The 18,611-nt window shown below is 40.8% G+C and overlaps 11 non-coding genes across 11 annotated transcripts; 4 read left to right on the forward strand and 7 right to left on the reverse strand.

The window, feature by feature from the left end:
- Positions 1 to 216: 216 nt before the first annotated feature.
- Positions 217 to 288, reverse strand: Trnae-uuc. The gene has a single exon. It is a non-coding gene; the product is annotated as a tRNA-Glu (tRNA).
- A 2,553-nt stretch (positions 289 to 2,841) lies between these two features.
- On the reverse strand, positions 2,842 to 2,913 carry Trnae-uuc. Its single transcript has one exon. It is a non-coding gene; the product is annotated as a tRNA-Glu (tRNA).
- A 183-nt stretch (positions 2,914 to 3,096) lies between these two features.
- On the forward strand, positions 3,097 to 3,168 carry Trnae-uuc. Its single transcript has one exon. It is a non-coding gene; the product is annotated as a tRNA-Glu (tRNA).
- Positions 3,169 to 4,155: 987 nt separating this feature from the next.
- On the reverse strand, positions 4,156 to 4,227 carry Trnae-uuc. The gene has a single exon. It is a non-coding gene; the product is annotated as a tRNA-Glu (tRNA).
- A 183-nt stretch (positions 4,228 to 4,410) lies between these two features.
- Positions 4,411 to 4,482, forward strand: Trnae-uuc. Its single transcript has one exon. It is a non-coding gene; the product is annotated as a tRNA-Glu (tRNA).
- Positions 4,483 to 6,369: 1,887 nt separating this feature from the next.
- On the reverse strand, positions 6,370 to 6,441 carry Trnae-uuc. Its single transcript has one exon. It is a non-coding gene; the product is annotated as a tRNA-Glu (tRNA).
- A 183-nt stretch (positions 6,442 to 6,624) lies between these two features.
- Positions 6,625 to 6,696, forward strand: Trnae-uuc. The gene has a single exon. It is a non-coding gene; the product is annotated as a tRNA-Glu (tRNA).
- A 1,376-nt stretch (positions 6,697 to 8,072) lies between these two features.
- Trnae-uuc lies at positions 8,073 to 8,144 on the reverse strand. Its single transcript has one exon. It is a non-coding gene; the product is annotated as a tRNA-Glu (tRNA).
- A 2,561-nt stretch (positions 8,145 to 10,705) lies between these two features.
- On the reverse strand, positions 10,706 to 10,777 carry Trnae-uuc. The gene has a single exon. It is a non-coding gene; the product is annotated as a tRNA-Glu (tRNA).
- A 217-nt stretch (positions 10,778 to 10,994) lies between these two features.
- Trnae-uuc lies at positions 10,995 to 11,066 on the forward strand. The gene has a single exon. It is a non-coding gene; the product is annotated as a tRNA-Glu (tRNA).
- A 1,814-nt stretch (positions 11,067 to 12,880) lies between these two features.
- On the reverse strand, positions 12,881 to 12,952 carry Trnae-uuc. The gene has a single exon. It is a non-coding gene; the product is annotated as a tRNA-Glu (tRNA).
- Between the last annotated feature and the right edge of the window lie 5,659 nt (positions 12,953 to 18,611).

Genomic DNA, 18,611 nt, shown 5'->3' on the forward strand with positions numbered 1-18,611 from the left:
TGTGTGTGTGTGTGTGTGTGCGTGCTTGTTCCTGTGTGTATGTGTGTGCTTGTTCTGAATTTATATGTTGTGGTATGTAGATATAACGAATTTACACCAAAACACACACACACAAGAACAAGCACGCACACACACACAGACACACACAGAGGAACAAGCACGCACACAAACAATAAGTATCTTTATACAGCAAAAACAAAAAAACTAAAACAAACGTTCCCATGCCGGGAATCGAACCCGGGCCGCCTGGGTGAAAGCCAGGAATCCTAACCACTAGACCACATGGGATTACATGCCACTCTCGGTATGATAAAAAGGTTATCGTAACTGTTGCTCTCATCAGTAGCTATCATTGTTGTTGATTGCTGGCCGTTACATTATTTTTCATTCATGAAGTGAAGCATGTAGAATATAGTGTCTTGTACGGTAACTGAACTGAAGCCTTTGAAAATATTGAAACTGACAAAGCAGGAGTTGGTAGTAAGGCGATCTAATCTACGAAATTAACAAAAATATTTCCTCCAATCGCCAATGGCGCATCCAATATCTCCAAAATATATGAAGTACGTTAATATATAAATGAATGAACACAGATTGGAGCTAAGTCTTAAGAGGCTGTAACAAATTAATTTACTTGGGGACACATGCTGCATGTGGTAAGTAGCTTGCTTACGAACCACATGGTTCCGGGTTCAGTCCCACTGCGTGGCACCTTGGGCAAGTGTCTTCTACTATTGCCTCGGGCCGACCAAAGCCTTGTGAGTGGATTTGGTAGACGGAAACTGAACCTTTAAAATGGAAGACAAGAAAGTTCATTTTCGGCACTTGATGCTTTTCTTTTCCCATTAAGGGAAGAATGCCTCAGAAGCAACCAAAGAAATATGCGCAGTTTACGGTTATGTTTCTTTATCCGAAATAACTGTACGGAAGTGATCCGCAAGGTTCTGAGCTGGAGATTGTAGCCTTATTGATAAAGAGCGATCAGGCAGACCATCACTACAGATGATGACCAAATCAAGTCATTAATTGAGAATAACCCACATTGCCCAACCCGAGAATTGACAGAAAGCCTCGACCTAAAAAATCCGACGTTCATGAGCACCTGGTAAAGCTTGGGTACACAAATCGCTACGATGTTTGGGTACCACATGAGTTGAGTGAGAAGAACCTTTGAGATCGCATTTCCATCTGTGATTCGCTTTATAAACGGAATGAAAACGCGCCATTTTTAAAGCAAATTGTGACAGGTGATGAGAAATGGATTATCTGCCGAAATGTTCAGAGAAAGCGATCCTGGAGTAAGCGACATGAGCCGCCAATAGCTACCCCAAAAGCTGGTCTTCACCTTCAAAAAGTCTTGATTTGTGTCTGGTGGGATTGGAAAGGAATTCTGTATTATGAGCTTCTCTCAAGTAACCAGACAATTAATTCTGATAAATACTGCACACAACTTGACGAGTTAAAAGTAGCAATTCAAGAGAAACGTCCAGAATTGGTCAACAGGAAGGGTGTTGCTTTCCAACATGATAATGCAAAACCGCACGTTTCTTTGGGAACCAGACAAAAATTGCTGCAGCTCGGGTGTGATGTATTACCCCACGCTCCATATTCATCAGATATTGCTCCATCGATTTCCACTTATTCTGGTCTCAGCAGAATAGTCTTAATTGTAAAAATTTCAATTCCTTGGATGACGTCAAAAGATGCCTTGATGAATTCTTTACCAGGAAACCACCTCAATTCTGAGAAGAGGGTATTTTCAAGTTAGAGGAAAGATGGAGACGCATTGTGCAACAAAATGGTTCATATTTGGTAGATCAAAAATGTAATGGCAAGTACTTATTGACCTTTTTCTTTTCTTTAAAAATCGGCATGAACTTTCCGGACAACCCAATATTCCAACTTTGTGAGATGGATGTAAAGTGGTTTAAACTTAAAAAGAAAAAGAAACTATGACAAATTATGTCTTGGGACTCCTACTGCATGAGAACTTAATGATACGAACTATCATTTTCTAAATTATTTTTTGTAGTTGAAAAAAAAAAAAGCAAAACAAAAAAAGCCTGCAAATAAAGATTAGGCGGAAATAGATAATACTGATGGTATCTCCAGTCATATTTCAGGGTAATTGTATATTATCAAAGGAGCATAGTGTGAACGTTGCTGCAAATCATAGAATGGCGATCTGAGTATTAAAGATTAAGATTTGGAGAATAAACATAAAGTGGCGTTAACACCACCGATGGTGGAAAGAAGCAAAGAAATCCAGACCGAAACTGAATGGAAAACAAGAAGCAGTGGCACTCCGTCGGTTACGACGACGAGGGTTTCAGTTGATCCGATCAACGGAACGGCCTGCTCGTGAAATTAACGTGCAAGTGGCTGAGCACTCCACAGACACGCGTATCCTTAACGTAGTTCTCGGGGAGATCCAGCGTGACGCAGAGTGTGACAAGGCTGGCCTCTTTGAAATACTGGTACAACAGAAACAGGAAGAAAAAGTGAGGGAAAGTTGTGGTGAATGAGTACAGCAGGGTTCGCCACAACGATCTGCTAGATGTTCGAGGAGCTTAAGGTGTTTTCACTCAATAAACATCCACAACGCCCGGTTTGGGAATCGAAACCGCGATCCTACGACTGCGAGTCCGCTGCCCTAACCACTAGGCCTTGCGCCTCCACAAGGAAAACAAGTATACAAAAGGAAAAGAACTTTCATAGACCTTGATAGAAGTTTCAATGTATAGTCGAAGGAATTACCTTTTAATTATACTATGAAAATTTTGTATCTATTACCCTTTCCCGACGAAATGAGCACTGCAAAGAAAAATAAAAACTAACACGTTCCCATGCCGGGAATCGAACCCGGGCCGCCTGGGTGAAAGCCAGGAATCCTAACCACTAGACCACATGGGAATGCCTGCTTCTGTTAGTAAGTTACAAAGATTATTGAAACTGTTGCTGTCATCAGTTACTATCATTGATGTTTATTGCTGGCTGTTACATTATTTTCATTTACGGAGTGAAACACGTAGAATATAACAAAACTCTGTTTATGCCTTTAATAATTACTTTATTGAAGTATATGTCGTGCAACCTTCCCATGTTGTCTAGTGGTTAGGATTCCTGGCTTTCACCCAGGCGGCCCGGGTTCGATTCCCGGCATGGGAACGCTTGTTTTCTTTTTTGATGCTGTATAAAGATGCCTTTGAGCATATTGAAACTTAACAGAGCAGGAGCCGATAGTAAGGCGATCTAATCTACGAACTTAGAAGAAATAACTTCTCTAATCACCAATACCGCGTCCAGTTTCCATTTTTGTTACCTTCATGCTTCAATTCAGTGGAACATGTGGAATAAAGTGTTCTGGATAGGAATCAATCTAAATCCTTTACCCTTTTACTCTTTTAATTGTTTCAGTCATTTGACTACGACCATGCTGGAGCACCGCCTTTAGTCGAGCAAATCGACCCCAAGACTTATTCTCTGTAAGCCTAGCACTTATTCTATCGGTTTCTTTTGCCGTACCGCTATGTTACGGGGACGTAATCACACCACCATCGGTAGTCAAGTGATGTTGGGGGGGGGGACAAACAGAGACACACAAACATATTCATACACATACATATATATACATATAGATTTATATACATATATACGACGGGCTTCTTTCAGTTTCCGTCTATCAAATCCACTCACAAAGCTTTGGTCGGTCCGAGGCTATAGTAAAAGACACTTGCCCAAGGTGTCACGTAGCTGGACTGAACCTGGAACCATGTGGTTCGTAAGCAAGGTACTTACCACACAGCCACTCCTACGCCTTTGAACAGTTACAATTTACACCTGACGGCAATACCCTTTAAATATTATAAGACGAAGACTTTTGCAAGGACATGAGTCTCACAATATCTCTTATTGGCGATCTTTCGTTTTGACTCGAATTCTGTTAACAAACTACTCGGTAATTTCCGTGAGCACGTGTTGTCTTGTCAACTGTCAGTTGCGTGCTTGTTCCTGTGTGTATGTGTGCCTGTTCTGTATTTATGTGTTGTGGAATGTAAATATAAGGAAATTACGCCAAAACACACAGACAAGAACAAGCACGCACACAAACAATGAGGATCTTTATACAGCAAAAAAAAATAACTAAAACAAACGTTCCCATGCCGGGAATCGAACCCGGGCCGTCTGGGTGAAAGCCAGGAATCCTAACCACTAGACCACATGGGAATGCCTGCTATTGTTAGTAATATACGAAGATTATTGAAACTGTTGCTTTCATCAGTTGCTATCATTGATGTTTATTGCTGGCTGTTACATTATTTTCAGTTACGGGGTGAAACACGTAGAATATAACAAAACTCTATTTATGCTTTTAATAATTACTTTATTGAAGTATAACTTGTTCGATCTTCCCATGTGATCTAGTGGTTAGGATTCCTGGCTTTCACCCAGGCGGCCCGGGTTCGATTCCCGGCATGGGAACGTTTGTTTTCTTTTTTGTTGCTGTATAAAGATGCCATTGAGCATATTGAAACTTAACTTAGAAGAAATAATTTCTCTAATCACCAATACCGCGTCCAGTACTTCCAGAATGTATGGAGTATATGAATGAATGAACAAAATGGAGTTAAATCTTAAGAGACTGTAACAAATCAATTACTCAGGGACGCCTGCTGCACGAAAATCTAATGAAGAAAGCAATGAGTTTCTAAATTACTAATTCTAGCTTAGAGACAACAAACAAAAACAAAAAAAAGATAGAAAAAAGAAAAAAATAGCAGGGGAAGATAATACTGGATTTTTAATTAATAAATTATGAACTATTGTATAGGGATAGTCCGACCTTTAACAATACTATAACTACAGTCATGCTTCAGTCTAATTGATCGTCATCAACGGAGCATAATAGCGATCATTGCCGTCGATTGCTGGCTGTTTCCATTTTTGTTACCTTCATGCTTCATTCAAGTGGAATATGTGGAATAAAGTGTTCTGGACAGTATAAAAATAGGATCACATGCGGTCGTATCGTATCGGGAATACGGTCGCACGCGGTCATATTCTTAGACCATATAATACATGTAGCGGCAATAGAACACAAGTGGAATGACAACAAGATTTCTTTTTGAGATATATACATTATTTATTTTACATATTTTACAATCATGTTGGTTGGAAGTTTGTAAGTGTTAGCATGTTTTTGTGTCTGTGTGTTCGTGAGTCATAAAAGGTACTGACAAGAGAAATAACAATGGAATTTGGTTCACAGTTCATGTTGTTGGTATCAGCCTAGCAACTGGTAGTAGCAGATGGCTTAAGGTAGTTCTTAGAAGAACTAGAACTCGAGACAGATAATTGATTTACCGTTTATGAGGTACACGGAGTGTAAAAGTTCCATATCAAGATGTTGCGTCACGTAGTTGAGATTAATTGAATCACTTGTTGTGTTTATCTTTCTCTTCATAAGAATATACTTCCAGATGTGTTAACTGTAGCCGTTTTTCCCGTGGTGAGATTTTCACCTAACCGCTATAGTTGAATCTGTTGTTGTCTTGTGTACAAATTAAACCTCAGTAGATAGAGACGATGTTTGGCGATGAGTTGTGTCTGTCGCTTGGTTTTTGCTGCGTCTTCATCATATATTCTGCTTGGTTATTTTTCTCTTGATATAATGGTGGTCGCCTGCCTTTCGAACTGGAACATGGTCGAGTATGCTCTGTGTGGTCAGAGGTTCGCCCTGAGAAGGACTTGAACCAAAGACGAACTCTGTGGTCAGAGGTTTAGCTCTGAAAAGAACTAAAAACCTAAGACGAGAAATGTCTGAGGACATTTCCTTATATAAGGTTTATGTGGCTCAAAATGAACTTCAGAAATGGAAAGCTGTGATTGGCTGCTTGGAACAATGGCGCGAAAATAAGCGGAGGCAAATCGCGTCACGTGACACCCAGCGGTGCGAACGTAGTAGAGACCACGTGTCAGCCAATCGAATTAGTGTTTACAACAATGTTAAACTAGCCGAAGTTGTTTGTAATCTCGAACGAGATTATTCTCAATACTCTTCTCAAACAGTGAAGATAGCAGGAGCTTAAGGTATTTTCGCTCAATAAACACTCACAACGCCCGGTCTCGGAAACGAAACCGCGTTTCTACAGTCCGCTGCCCTAACCACTAGGCCTTACGCCTCCACTAGGAAAACAAGTACACAAAAGGAAAAGAACTTTCATAGCCAATGATAGACGAAGTTTCAATGTATAGTTGAAGGAATTACATTTTAATTATACTATGAAGATTTTGTATCTATTACCCTTTTCCGACAAAGATAAATGAGAACAGCGTAGAAAAATAAAATGAAAAACTAAAATTAACACGTTCCCATGCCGGGAATCGAACCCGGGCCGCCTGGGTGAAAGCCAGGAATCCTAACCACTAGACCACATGGGAATGCCCGCTATTTTTAGTAAGATACAAAGATTATTGAAACTGATGCTGTCATCAGTTACTATCATTGATGTTTATTGCTGGCTGTTACATTACTTTCATTTACGGGGTGAAACACGTAGAATATAACAAAACTCTGTTTATGCCTTTAATAATTACTTTATTGAAGTATAAATTGTTCGACCTTCCCATGTGGTCTAGTGGTTAGGATTCCTGGCTTTCACCCAGGCGGCCCGGGTTCGATTCCCGGCATGGGAACGTTTGTTTTCTTTTTCTTTTTTGTTGCCATTGAGCATATTGAAACTTAACTTAGTAGAAATAATTTCTCTAATCACCAATACCGCGTCCAGTATTTCCAGAATGTATGGAGTACATAAATATATGAATGAATGAACAAAATGGAGTTAATTAAATCTTAAGAGACTGTAACAAATCAATTACTCAGGGACGCCTGCTGCACGAAAATTTAGTAAAGAAAGCAATAAGTTTCTAAATTACAAATTCTAGCTTAGAGACAACAAACAAAAACAAAAAAAAGATAGAAAAAAGAAAAAAATAGCAGGGGAAGATAATACTGGATTTTTTATTAATAAATTATGAACTATCGTATAGGGATAGTCCGACTTTTAACAATACTATAACTACAGTCATGCTTCAGTCTAATTGATCGTCATCAACGGAGCATAATAGCGATCATTGCCGTCGATTGCTGGCTGTTTCCATTTTTGTTACCTTCATGCTTCATTTAAGTGGAATATGTGGAATAAAGTGTTCTGGACAGGAACCAATCTAAATCCTTCACTCTTTTACTTGTTTCAGTCATTTGACTGCGGCCATGCTGTAGCACCGCCTTTACTCGAGCAAATCGACCCCAGGACTTATTCTTTGTAAGCCTAGTACTTATTCTATCGGTATCTTTTGTCGAACCGCGAAGTTACGGGGACGTAAACACACCAACATCGGTAGTTAAGCGATGTTGGGGGCACAAACACAGGCACACAAACATATTCACACACATACATACATTATATATACATGTATACGACGGGCTTCTTTCAGTTTCCGTCTATCAAATCCACTCACAAGGCTTTGGTCGGCCCGAGGCTATAGTAGAAGACACTTGCCCAAGGTGCCACGCAGTGAGACTGAACCCGGAACCGTGTGGTTCGTAAGCAAGCTACTTACCACACAGTCACACCTACGCCTTTGAACAGTTACAATTGACCCCTGACGGCAATACCCTTTAAATATTATAAGACGAAGACTTTTGCAAGAACATGAGTATCACAATATTTCTTATTGACGATCTTTCGTTTTGACTCGAATTCTGTTAACAAACTACTCGGTACTTTCCGTGAGCACGTGTTGTCTTGTCAACTGTCAGTTGACATATCGAAGTGGAAAGAGAAAGCTAATGGGTTGTACGTGCGTGCTTGTTCCTTGTGTGTGTGTGTGTGTATGTGTGTGTGCTTGTTCTGAATTTATGTGTTGTGGAATGTAGATATAACGAATTTACACCAAAACACACACACAAGAACAAGCACGCACACACACACAGACACACACAGAGGAACAAGCACGCACACAAACAATAAGTATCTTTATACAGCAAAAACAAAATACTAAAACAAACGTTCCCATGCCGGGAATCGAACCCGGGCCGCCTGGGTGAAAGCCAGGAATCCTAACCACTAGACCACATGGGATTACATGCCATTCTCGGTATGATAAAAAGGTTATCGTAACTGTTGCTGTCATCAGTAGCTATCATTGTTGTCGATTGCTGGCCGTTACATTATTTTTCATTCATGAAGTGAAACATGTAGAATATAGTGTCTTGTACGGTAACTGAACTGAAGCCTTTGAAAATATTGAAACTGACAAAGCAGGAGTTGGCAGTAAGGCGATCTTATCTACGAAATTAACAAAAATACTTCTTCCAATCGCCAATAGCGCATCCGATATCTCCAAAATATATGAAGTACATTAATACATAAATGAATGAACACAGATTGGAGTTCAGTCTTAAGAGACCGTAACACATTAATTTACTTGGGGACACATACTGCATGTGTTAAGTAGCTTGCATACCAACCACATGGTTCTGGGTTCAGTCCCACTGCGTGGCACCTTGGGAGAGTGTCTTCTACTATAGCCTCGGGCCGACCAAAGCCTTGTGAGTGGATTTGGTAGATGGAAACTGAACCCTTTAAAATGGAAGACAAGAAAGTTCATTTTCGGCACTTGATGCTTTTCTTTTTCCGTAAAGGGAAGAATGCCTCAGAAGCAACCAAAGAAATATGCGCAGTTTACGGAGATGTTTCTTTATCCGAAAGAACTGTACAGAAGTGGTTCGCAAGGTTCTGAGCTGGAGATTGTAGCCTTATTGATAAAGAGCGATCAGGCAGACCATCGACTACAGATGATTACCAAATCAAGTCATTAATTGAGAATAACCCACATTGCACAACCCGAGAATTGACAGAAAGCCTCGACCTAAAAAATTCGACGTTCATGAGCACCTGGTAAAGCTTTGGTACACAAATCGCTACGATGTTTGGGTACCACATGAGTTGAGTGAGAAGAACCTTTGGGATCGCATTTCCATCTGTGATTCGCTTTATAAACGGAATGAAAACGCGCCATTTTTAAAGCAAATTGTAACAGGTGATGGGAAATGGATTATCTGTCGAAATGTTCAGAGAAAGCGATCCTGGAGTAAGCGACATGAGCCGCCCTTAGCTACCCCAAAAGCTGGTCTTCACCTTCAAAAAGTCTTGCTTTGTGTCTGGTGGGATTGGAAAGGAATTCTGTACTACGAGCTTCTCTCAAGTAACCAGATAATTAATTTTGAGAAATACTGCACACAACTTGACGAGTTAAAAGTAGCAATTCAAGAGAAACGTCCAGAATTGGTCAACAGGAAGGGTGTTGCTTTCCAACATGATAATGCAAAACCGCACGTTTCTTTGGAAACCAGACAAAAATTGCTGCAGCTCGGCTGGGATGTATTACCCCACGCTCCATATTCATCAGATATTGCTCCTTCGATTTCCACTTATTCAGGTCTCTGCAGAATAGTCTTAATTGTAAAAATTTCAATTCCTTGGATGACGTAAAAAGATACCTTGATGAATTCTTTACCATGAAACCACCTCAATTCTGAGAAGAGGGTATTTTCAAGCTAAAGGAAAGATGGAGACGCATTGTGCAACAAAATGGTTCATATTTGGTAGATTAAAAATGTAATGGCAAGTAATTATTGACCTTTTTCTTTCCTTTAAAAATTGGCACGAACTTTCCGGACAACCCAATATTTCAACTTTGTGAGATGGATGTAAAGTGGTTTAAACTTAAAAAGAAAAAGAAACTATGACAAATTATGTCTTGGGACTCCTACTGCATGAGAACTTAATGATACGAACTATCATTTTCTAAATTATTTTTTCTAGTTGAAAAAAGCAAAACAAAAAAGCCTGCAAATAAAGAACAGGCGGAAATAGATAATACTGATGGTATATCCAGTCGTATTTCTGGGTAATTGTATATTATCAAAGGAGCATAGTGTGAACGTCACTGCAAATCGTAGAATGGCGAACCGAGTATTAAAGATTCAAATTTGGAGAATGAACTTAAAGTGGCATTAATACCTCCGATGGTGGAAAGAAGCAAAGAAATCCAGGCCGAAACTGAATGGAAAGCAAGTAGCAGTGGCACTCCGTCAGTTACGACGACGAGGGTTTCAGTTGATCCGATCAACGGAACAGCCTGCTCGTGAAATTAACGTGCAAGTGGCTGAGCACTCCACAGACACGTGTACCCTTAACGTAGTTCTCGGGGAGATCCAGCGTGACGCAGAGTGTGATAAGGCTGGCCTCTTTGAAATACTGGTACAACAGAAACAGGAAGAAAAAGTGAGAGAAAGTTGTGGTGAAAGAGTACAACAGGGTTCGCCACCACCACCTGCTGGAGCCTCGATGAGCTTAAGGTGTTTTCGCTCAATAAACACCCACAACGCCCGGTCTGGGAATCGAAACCGCGATTCTACAGTCCGCTGCCCTAACCACTAGGCCTTCCGCCTCCCCTAGGAAAACAAGTACACGAAAGGAAAAGAACTTTCATAGCCAATGATAGACGAAGTTTCAATGTATAGTTGAAGGAATTACATTTTAATTATACTATGAAGATTTTGTATCTATTACCGTTTCTCGACAAAGATAAATGAGCACAGTGTAGAAAAATAAAATGAAAAACTAAAATTAACACGTTCCCATGCCGGGAATCGAACCCGGGCCGCCTGGGTGAAAGCCAGGAATCCTAACCACTAGACCACATGGGAATGCCTGCTATTGTTAGTAAGATACAAAGATTATTGAAACTGTTGCTGTCATCAGTTGCTATCATTGATGTTTATTGCTGTCTGTTACATTATTTTCATTTACGGAGTGAAGCACGTAGAATATAACAAAACTCTGTTTATGCCTTTGATATGTTTATGCCTTTGGTATGTTTATGCCTTTAATAATTACTTTATTGAAGTATAAATTGTTCGACCTTCCCATGTGGTCTAGTGGTTAGGATTCCTGGCTTTCACCCAGGCGGCCCGGGTTCGATTCCCGGCATGGGAACGTTTGTTTTCTTTTTCTTTTTTGCTGCTGTATAAAGATGCCTTTGAGCATATTGAACAGGAGCCGGTAGTAAGGTGATCTAATCTACGAACTTAGAAGAAATAATTTCTCTAATCACCAATACCGCGTCCAGTACTTCCAGAATGTATGGAGTACATAAATATATGAATGAACTAGCAGTACCGCCCGGCGTTGCTCAGGTTTGTAAGGGAAATAACTATAAAGCATTTCTTGAGAGTTATAGCCAAAAAATAGAAAAAAAAATGGAAAAAAATGATGGTAAATTTTTTTTTGAGATTTAAAAAAAGTGGAGTTGCGTCCCTTAGACAGTTTGTGGTTCGTATTTATGATTCTCGACCCCATGTCGAATTTATCGATTTTTTTCAGAACTGGGGGAACTTTTCAAAATTTTCGCTTCGTTAGTTTTGAATTATGACATTGGGCTATGTGTGTGTCAAGTTTCATCAGAATCGGTTGAAAGCCGTGGTCATAGTGAGGGTACAAGCAAACAGACACACAGAAACACGCACAGACAAACTGCCGTTTATATAGAGAGAGATGAACAAAATGGAGTTAAATGTTAAGAGACTGTAACAAATCAATTACTCAGGGACGCCTGCTGCACGAAAATTTAGTGAAGAAAGCAATGGGTTTCTAAATGACTAATTCTAGCTTAGAGACAACAAACAAAAGCAAAAAAAGACAGAAAAACGAAAAAAAAGCAGGGGAAGATAATACTGGATTTTTTATTAATAAATTATGAACTATTGTATAGGGATAGTCCGACCTTTAACAATACTATAACTACAGTCATGCTTCAGTCTAATTGATCGTCATCAACGGAGCATAATAGCGATCATTGCCGTCGATTGCTGGCTGTTTCCATTTTTGTTACCTTCATGCTTCATTTAAGTGGAATATGTGGAATAAAGTGTTCTGGACAGGAACCAATCTAAATCCTTCACTCTTTTACTTGTTTCAGTCATTTGACTGCGGCCATGCTGGAGCACCGCCTTTACTCGAGCAAATCGACCCCAGGACTTATTCTTTGTAAGCCTAGTACTTATTCTATCGGTATCTTTTGTCGAACCGCGAAGTTACGGGGACGTAAACACACCAGCATCGGTAAGTCAAGCGATGTTGGGGGCACAAACACAGGCACACAAACATATTCACACACATACATACATATACATATACATATATACGACGGGCTTCTTTCAGTTTCCGTCTACCAAATCCACTCACAAGGCTTTGGTCGGCCCGAGGCTATAGTAGAAGACACTTGCCCAAGGTGCCACGCAGTGGGACTGAACCCAGAACCATGTTGTTGGTAAGTTAGCTACTTACCACACAGCCACTCCTACGCCTTTGAACAGTTACAATTTACACCTGACGGCAATACCCTTTAAATATTATAAGACGAAGACTTTTGCAAGGACATGAGTCTCACAATATCTCTTATTGACGATCTTTCGTTTTGACTCGAATTCTGTTAACAAACTACTCGGTAATTTCCGTGAGCACGTGTTGTCTTGTCAACTGTCAGTTGACGTATCGAAGGGGAAAAAGAACGCTAATGGGTTGTACGTGCGTGCTTGTTCCTCTGTATGTGTGTGTGTGTGCGTGCTTGTTCCTGTGTGTATGTGTGTGCTTGTTCTGTATTTACGTTTTGTGGAATGTAGATATAACGAAATTATGCCAAAACACACACAAGAACAAGGCACGCACGCACACACACATACACACACAGAGGAACAAGCACGCACACAAACAATAATTATACAGCAAAAACAAAAAAACTAAAACAAACGTTCCCATGCCGGGAATCGAACCCGGGCCGCCTGGGTGAAAGCCAGGAATCCTAACCACTAGACCACATGGGAAGGCTGGAAGATTTTTACTTTAATAAAGCAATTGTTAAAACTGCTGCTGTGTGTTCAGTTGCTGTGTATTCAGTTGCTGTTTTTGTTGCTGACTTGCTGACTGCTGACTGTTACATGATTTTTCACTCAAGTGAATCATGGCTTTAATGTCGTAAGCTACGAAGTTCTAACGAATTGGGAACCCGACATTCTAACAACTAGAGGAGCATATGAGCCTGTTGAGTTACACAACATAAACAGAGTTTTTGTTGATTAGAAGTTCAACCTTTTCCTTGATATTTGTTACTGTTTACACAGTAGTGTAGCTAGAATGTTTGTCCCAAGGGGTGGCTCCCGAGTTTGCTGTTTCTGCACTCCTATACACTCCTATACTACAAACCTTAAAAGTTTCACCCTTATAAAAGCTTTAGTCTAACCCTTTCTTAGGCCATCACTATCTATATTCCCAGGAATAGGAAGCAAGCCTGTGCTAACATCTCAGCAAGCAGAGACGGTAACACGGTTTGAATCTGCTGTTGAAGTAAATTTAACTTTACGAAAACATTTAACTTTCTTTAGTGTTAAGGTGTTCATGTTTGTGACTGTGCTACGATTCGGTATCGACTTGACACGGATCAAAGTCTTAAAAACAAAAATACTTATTCTATTGTTAACAAATAAATGTTGTTTCTACGAGTGACAAAGAAAAAGATGTTTACACAAGTTCGAAATTCATATGAGATATTTTGGGATCAGGTACAGTAGTAGATGTCGTGGATTCTTTTGTTTGGCTGTACCTGTGGAAATTTTGAAGTTTAGTGAAAATTGTAAAATTTGGTAAATTGATGTAATTTTCCACGCTGAATCTCAGAGGCGAATTCACTTTTTCCAGGAAAATTTTCAAAAAGTTTTAGAGTTTATAATTTGATAATTTTTACCCAGTCAGGAAACAGAATTTAGAAGCTCTCATTTTCTGCGTGATTGCACTTGTTGTCAACTATAACCAAGTAAAATACTGGAATATTGGAATTCTGTAATAGGTACGCCATATAACCCTTCATAACTTTATTATTTTTTGGAATTTTTAGAAAATTTTTGCGAATTTATATTCCACTCACGGGAATTCCTACTATTATGCAACCTCCCCCACAAAAATAGTGCGTGATTTAAGGCCTACTTAGCTGGTTTTTTTTTTGGCACATCTCATACATTATGTGACCACCTCATACATTATGTGTTTTAAGCATTTAACAAACGACAAAAAGAACACGTGGTAAGCAGCTTGGTAACAGCTTCGCTTGTTACGATGGAAACAGGCACCTATATGCCTGTTGGCTTTCGATTGGCAAAAATTAACCAAAATTTGAAAACTTTAAAAGCTATTAACTCTTTATTTACTGATTTGTGGTGAAAATGAATTTCATGTAATTGATTACCTTACAAAACTACACCAATATGCCAAATGAAATCAACTGGAACAAAAATTAAAGGAAGTGAAAAGTGGCAGCCAACAAGGAAAGATCCAACGCCGTTGTGTGTTTTTTTAGAATTAATTGGTTAGGGAGTGCCGCTGCCGCCGCCGTTGCCACCGCTGCAGTCTTCCTCGACTCTTATTTTGCAGCTACGGAAAGTTCCCTGTTTCTGTCCTCTTTAGCTTCCACTTGCTAGAAGCTAAAATGCACAAAATTTATAGCTGATGCTCTTGATAAGAAAAAGCGCGCCAAAGATTTAATCCTGTTCTACCAAAAGTTTTGAATAAATTAATGCTTTGATGACAATTGCAGCGTGGAAGGTGTTTATAAGCCATTTAAGAAACACACAAACACCGTTAGATTCACTTCAACATTTAAAGTAACGAAAATATTTTGACAAATTAAATTTAAATGTTGAAGTGCATCTAACGGCTTTTGTGTTTCTTAAACGACTTTTAAGCATTCCAGCACACGATCTCAGATCAGGTCACTTGCTATGCAAGTACATCTCCGTAATGTTTTGATGACATCAGCAATACTTGAGCGAATCGTGCTCGTGTTCTTCACTTGTTTACTTGCATCAGATAGGGATCCGGATCCGATTTCTAGGTGTTTGTGACTGCTAAACAGTCCTGCTACATTTCCATTAAGGACATGAATATCACAACTTTGTATTTCTCCTCTGGACAAAACCACTTTAATCTAATGATACAAATTATGTAAATTAAACCTCCAATAGGTGGGGAATAGAAATCAAGTTGGAATCTTCGAGAAACAAATTAAATAAGATGCCACGTACAGAAAATATATAATTAATTCTAATCAATAAAATTAGTACATTTCTATTCGAAGCATCGGGCAACAGAATGTCTGATTGAATGCTTGGATGCCAGACACCTACCGTTATTGACAACTTGCTTGAAATAATTACATAGAAAGTGTTTCACTTTTGTGATTTAATATGGTTTCGAATTGTAACATGATGTTCACTCCCACAAACAATTACGACCTCTTTATTGGTAATATTTTGTGAAGGCGTGTAGCTTAGTGGTTAGAGTATTGCACTCACAATCGCCAGATAGAGGGTCCGATTACCTGACCGGGCAGCATGCTGTGTTCATGGGCAATGCTCTTAATTTGATATTGCTCTAGCACTATGTGGGGACCTCGACGTAAAAGATGACTAAACTAGGTGGAGGTGGGATTTGAACTCTGACACCATAAAATCCCTCAGAAGCAATTACTACCCAAACAAATCCATGGGTTGGAGGGGTGTCGGCTGAGTGATGCAAAATTGTCATCCGCCCCGAGTAGGGAATCACCAACAAATGGCGGATGCAGCGACGCGCATACTACTGCCATTTGTAATTTTTAGCTCTTTTACACGATTTTAGACGAAGCTTACTGTTATTACTCTGTCTATAATCGTTGTTCTGTAAACGGTTGACGAAGTCCAATTAGACCGAAGCATGACGGGAGTTGTTACTGGCCTGTTGAAGTTTAGACTCAATCCCTTTTATACATTATTTAAATTCGACGGATATTTGTCCTCATCTTAACTTTACATCTTAATGTAAATAATGTACATAATTCCTCATCTCTTAAATATAGAACTGTATTATCTAATCGGTAGGGAGCCGACATTAGACTTCAATGGAGACATATACAGAAACTCCATCAAAAACTAGCTCGCCTTTCAAACCATCTAACTTTCTTATGTAGATGTAGAGACTCAAAGCTAATACCACCTGGCTTGACTATAATGACACCAGTCGATTCACATAAAGCTAAAAGAGTAGCGGAAAGGGCAGGACATGCCTTCGTCCGTGAGAGGATCCATTACAACCGATGGAAAAAAACATCAACTGAATACCGAAATCAAGAGGACAAATATCTGTCGAACGTAAATAATGTAAATAATGTAAATAATGTACATAATTCCTCATCTCTAAAATATAGAACTGCACTCCCTTCTATATTCCATATTTAAGTAGTTAGAATTTGATCGAACAAATCTAGAACTCACAAGAAGTCAGTTGAATCACGGGGAGCTCTATTTACACAGATCCAACTCTAGAGAATCACAGCGTGGCTCTAGCATGGTGTGACAATAAAGGTACGTGGTGATTAATATTCAGTCTGGTCTCTTCTTTTGTGACTGATGTTGTTGCTTAATCTCTGGTCAGCTCTGACTAAATAAACTCAGGATCAATGTATTTCCAGCTGCAGCCATTCCGTCCTTTTGTATATCAGAATCAATGGTATAGCAAGGAATATCTTGAGCTTGTCCTCAAGTTCCACTATTCGGTCTTTGACGAATCAAAATGGTGTCTTGGTAAACAAACCCGAGAAAATGTGTGAAGCCTTTCGGGAGTACTTTGCCCAGCTGTTCGGGGGTGACGGCGGTCCTGGTGGTGGGAGAGCCCTCGAGGACTTTCTTGCCGGGCTGCCGTGTCTCTCGGGGTCGGATGCGGAGACTTGCGAAGGGCCAATCACGCCTGTGGAGGTGATGGAGGCTTTGGCCGATTGTAAAGCGGGTAAGTCGCCGGGACTTGATGGTCTTCCGTATGAGTTGTATAAATGTATGCCAGACTTGTTCAGGCAACTACTGGCTGACGTGTACGCGAACTGGAAACAGAATGAGTTTATCCCCAGATCTGTGCGCCGGGAAGTAGTGACGTTGGTCAGAAAGGACCCGGACAAGAGGGACGTTATAGAGAATTTCAGGCCCATCACTCTGTTAAACGCAGAAGTGAAGATTTTGGCCAAGGTCTTAGCAAAAAGGTTGGCGCGTGTCGCGAATGGTATAGTCGAGAAGGCATAAACATGTGCCATCCCAGGCAGAACCATTCAGGATGCCCTCCATCTTATTCGCTATACCATAGAGAGGGTTGGTAATAAATCTGGCAAAGGTGGGGCATTGGTACATTTAGACCAGTCTAAAGCATTTGATAGGGTTGACCATTGATACCTGGCGACTGGTTTATCGCTTTGTACCACAACATTGACTCGATAGTTCGGGTGAACGGTTTCCTTTCGAAGCCGTTCTGCATCAGACGCTCGGTTCGTCAAGGATGTCCGCTCTCATCACTTTTGTATATGATGGCTCTGGAGCCGCTACTGCGAAGGTTGAGTGGCATCCCGAGAGAACCAGGTCTAGAGGAGTTTGTTACGGCTTACGCGGATGATATCACTATCAGCGTACCCTCGGTAGCACGCCTACGGGAAGTGGGTAAGACTATTGAGGCTTACGAGGTGGCAGGAGCAAAGATTAACCGGGAAAAGTCGGTCGGCTTGCAGCTCGGCACCTGGGTTGACAAGTCGATGCCTTCAGACAGTGTTGTTAAGCGCTGGACGTAGGGACCGGTTATGTTGCTGGGAGTTTGGTTTGGACCAGGCCTCCAGATAGAGAAGAACTGGACGGAGGTATTGAGCAGGGTGGCTGCAGTAGTGAAGACCTGGTCTTGGCGGTGGCAATCCCTGAAAGGGAGGGCGGAGGTGGCCAATGTGTTTATCGCATCGGTCATTACCTACCGCCTGACCGTCGTGCCCTGTCCGGATTCGTGGTTGATCAGGTTGGAGAGACAGCTCTTTCGCTTTTTGTGGAAGGACAGGTCGCCATTTGTGAAACGCTCTGTCTGCTGTCAAAAGCCTTTAAAGGGAGGTTTAGTGATGCCTTAGTTAATGATGCGCAGACATGCGTTGAGGTTGAGGCACCTCTGGATTCTCCTGGATAGTGAACGGGTGTGGTTTCCGCTGACCAGACAAATGTTCCCCGAGTTCAAAAGTTTTTGCGAATAGGAAGCCTAGTGTTCTCGTAGACCGAGGTCGAGTGAGTGGCATAAAGAGTGCTGTAAGGCCCTCTTGCTATTCCGACGCTCGGGCAACGCCAGCAGTGGGGATTCCACACGGATTTTATATAGTGGGTTGGTAGAGTCTGAATGCGACGATAGCCTGGGGGGCGACTCTAGGTCCCGGGTTTATTCAACTGGACAGCCTGTTTCACTGTACATTCGGGTTGAGAACGTTGGACAACTTCCAAAAGTCCTTAACCTGGCAATGCTACAAAGGTGCCTTGCCCGTTTGGGATAAGCTCTCAAGACATGGTAAGCGTCAGTCGCCGACCTGTCCAAGATGCGGTGGGGGGGGGGAACTGTCCCTCACGCTATTGTTCAGTGTCCGGAGATAACTGAAAAGTGGGCTTATGC

Source organism: Octopus sinensis, linkage group LG9 (genome assembly GCF_006345805.1).
Source record: "Octopus sinensis linkage group LG9, ASM634580v1, whole genome shotgun sequence".
Taxonomy (NCBI): Eukaryota; Metazoa; Mollusca; class Cephalopoda; order Octopoda; family Octopodidae; genus Octopus; species Octopus sinensis.